At 40.7% G+C, this 3,734-nt stretch overlaps 1 protein-coding gene across 1 annotated transcript in view; it reads right to left on the minus strand.

The window, feature by feature from the left end:
* tgfbr3 (transforming growth factor, beta receptor III) overlaps positions 1 to 641 on the minus strand; it is a 60,551-nt gene extending 59,910 nt beyond the window's left edge. The window contains exon 1 of the mRNA XM_007887166.2: positions 91 to 641. The gene's annotated coding sequence lies outside the window, so the exon portion shown is untranslated. The remainder of the gene's footprint in view (positions 1 to 90) is intronic.
* Positions 642 to 3,734: the final 3,093 nt, after the last annotated feature.

Below are 3,734 nucleotides of genomic sequence, written 5' to 3' on the forward strand. Positions count from 1 at the left end.
ACACCACAGATTGTAAATTAATTGAAAAAAATGAATTCATGCTTCTCTAAATATGCTTTTCAATGCTATATTCCTGAGAGTATAAATTACCTTCAAACGGTTGGGAAATCCAGATTTCGTTGAAGCTGTTGAGTTATATTTTATTTTACCAGCGCTTTATACAACAGCTGCGGGAGGAAAAACACACATCCCACTGTTGGTGTCACGTCATGGCTCTGATAAATCAGTGCAATCAAACGACATTTCAATCGCGCTGCTAAAAGATGAGGGTGGGGAATGGAGCAGCTGCAGTGTTTATCTGCCATCTGCTGGCAAGAAAAATGCCTGTAAAGGGATTCAATGCTCATTAGTACAGCAAAAATTAGACACAATTTATTTTTGGTTGTGTAAGCTATGAAGATTTCCCACAGAAAATCAAGCGCCTTGTCAAAAATTCAAAATGTGAGGATTGCTCCTTTAATTGTTTCAAAATAAATCATTATTAATTCTTAATAATATTTGTAATACAATTGGATTTCTTGTTTCGTGCCCTTATTCAACAATACTATTTGGCCTCTCCCACTGAGTGAACTTTGCATCTGAGTGTGCAGCTATTACTATTATTACAGTTTTTGAGCAATATTTTAAACTTTACTTCATCAGTTGAGCTGGATGTTGCCCAATGCAATCTGAAAAACATCTGCATTAATCTTCACAGTGGATTACTGAGCAAAGGTTATTATAAACTACCTATGGTAAGCCATGAACTCGAATTTGTCCAGTATTTTATTTTACTCATAATGTGTAAATATCATTTATAATTAAATATTCTCCCATTCCATTACCATATTTACAAGATGATACTCTGTGATCAGTGCAGCAGATAGACTACTTCCCAAGTCGGTGCCAATATGTTTCTGATTATTATCCAAAATCAGTGTGTGGGAACCTTTTGGTGAGATCTAATGTACAAATTATATTGAATTATTTTGTTTCATCATTATGCACTTGAGAATCTATCAAAAAATAAGTGGATACTGGGTTTCATTTTATAATAATAATAATCCTTGCATTTGATGTAGCACCTTATCACGTCTTCGACAGATCTCAAAGCGTTTCACAGGATATACTATAAAGTGGATTGACTATGTATCTTGTGGGCAGCCTATTGCACACAGCAATGTCCCACAAACAGTCGTGGATTGAGTGACCACATTTTTAAAAAAATGTTTTGAAGGGATTATTACCCCCAGAAAGCGATCCGCCAATTAACTAGCAAATTAGTTCCTAATTATTGCTAGGTAAACGGGCGTGGGGAATAAGGAAACTAGCCTAACATTTTGCTCTGCCCAGGAATCGAACCCAGGTCCTCTCGCTTGCGAGGCAAGTACTCTATCCACTAATCTACAGGACTAATCAAAAATGTGTCCTCTTCTTGCATGCAATTTTTAACAAAATTCCCTCTAATTTCCATGCAGCTCTTATCTGTCTGTCTGTGTCTCATTGTGCCACACATCTTTGCTGCATTATGGCATGGCCCAGTTGTGCTAAATTAAAAAAAGTTTTAAAATTGTAAAATTGATGATTGTGATTAATTATTCATGCTTTTTTTTTAACTGGAAGCTAAGCTAAATGCTGAAACCTAACTTTCGATCCCTGTGTGCAACCACTTCCTGTAAAAGACTAGTGCAAATAATTGCTGTATTACTTTATATGGTATATTAACATCCTGTTTTTCAAAATTGTTGGGCTGCTTGCCAATTGTGACAGAATTTTTTTAAACCAAGGAGAAAATACCACTTTTTACACAGCAAAAAAGAAATAATCAATCATATTGTCGCACAATCCAAATGTTTTTAAAACCAAAGTATATGTACACTCAATGCAGTCTGTAGTCATCCTTAAACTGAGTTTTATGCTTTAAAATTACCAGTTAAAGATACACTGGTGGCAAACATTTTGTACAGAACATTCCCAAATATGATATTCAGGTGCAATGACAGGAATGATGAGTATTGCCCATTAGTCTCATTCACAAATGGAACTTTGTGATGTCACACCAGAAGGGTTACTCAAAAAGTTTGGGCCTTTAGGCAGCAATTTAATACCACATAATTAAATTTATATAATGCCTTTCCAATTGGGGACCTGAGCTGGGGAGGGGTTAAATCAGATTTTCAAAAGGGTTGTGAATTGTTTTCAGTGAATCTTACTGAAGGGTATAGAAACACATTATAGGGAGTTTTATATAACACTATTTATGCTGTTTAAGCTTAATCAGACCCAGTCTCATTTTTTGCACTTTACCCAGTCAGAAGGGATCACAATAATTAGAGATGCACAATGAAAGTCATATTGCTTTGTAAGTAAGTGACAGCTTTTGATTGCATTTAAGCACCTTTCATGTCAAGAGGTCTTCTCAAAGCACTTGCTTCATATAACTTACTGTGGAGTGACTGTATTTGTAGGTGAAATACAGCCCATTTGTTCATAGCAATCTCACAAAAACCCACAAATAGAATGACCAATTTTATTTGGGGGATTGTTGGCCAGGACACCGGGAGAAACTCTTCTTTTTCAAATAGTGCTAGGGATCTTTAACATCCATCTGAATAGGCAGACAGGATCTCAGTTTAATGTCTCATCCAAAAAATAACACCGCCAACAAGACAAAACACCTCCAGCACTGTACTGGATTGTCAGCCTAGATAGACCATGTGAGTTGAGTCTCAATTTGGGGTTTGAACCCACAAATTTCTGACTCAAAGGCGGCAAGAGTGCAATCAAAACCAGGCTGACACATTTGCTTCAAAGCTGCATTTGTGCCAATTTTGCTCAATGAGGAAATCTTCATTGAAGGACCATTCACTGACATGCATGCAAAGTTCTCCGAAAGGCCTTTGTGCCTAATTGGTAGAGGTGGATACCATAAAGTAGACTCTAGCGACCTTGCCCTTCCTGCCATGACTGGCACTGCTTACCACCACCTCCGCAACATTGCCAGACTCCGCCACTGCCTCACCCCTCAGGCTGCCGAAGCCCCCACCCACGCCATTCATCACCTCAAGGATTGATTACAGGAATTCCCTCATCGGCTTTCCAACCTCTTCCCTTCACAAGCTGCAGATCATCCAAAACTCTGCAGCTCATGTACTCTCACACACCAGGCTCCGTGATCCCATCGCTCCCACCCTCGCCCAACTCCACTGGCTCCCCAACCCCCAGAGGATCCAGTTCAAGATCCTCGTCCTCATCTTTAATGCCATCCATGGCCTTGCCCCCTCCTACCTCCCTGACCTGCTAACTCCCTACCAACCTACCAGCGGTGTCCGGGCTTTCAGCCTCTCTGCCCCCACCCTCTGGAACTCCATCCCACGGTCCCTTGGCCTCGCTTCCCCCCTCGCCTCCTTCAAGGCCGGTCTCAAGACGCTTCTCTTCGACCGCTCCTTTGGTCTCCCTCCCACCTCTCTGCCTTCCCTTCCCTCCCCCCTCCACCACCCCTCCCCCATGCTCAGGCCCGGACATCTGACTCTTTAGCGCTTTGGGACGTCCTCACGACGTGAGAGGCGCTCTATAAATGTAATTTTGTTGTTGTTGTTGTCATTGCAACTCACTGGGAAACGCCCGCATTGTATTACAAAGCCGTTCAATCCGCCCCTTACTTTCGATGCTACCTCGTCTTTGCTTAAGGAGAGAGCGGAGTGACTTTAATCGTTCTATGTACTTTTGCGTTATTTTTTTGAAAAAAAACCCTC

Source organism: Callorhinchus milii, unplaced genomic scaffold (genome assembly GCF_018977255.1).
Source record: "Callorhinchus milii isolate IMCB2004 unplaced genomic scaffold, IMCB_Cmil_1.0 Scaffold5, whole genome shotgun sequence".
Taxonomy (NCBI): domain Eukaryota; kingdom Metazoa; phylum Chordata; class Chondrichthyes; order Chimaeriformes; family Callorhinchidae; genus Callorhinchus; species Callorhinchus milii.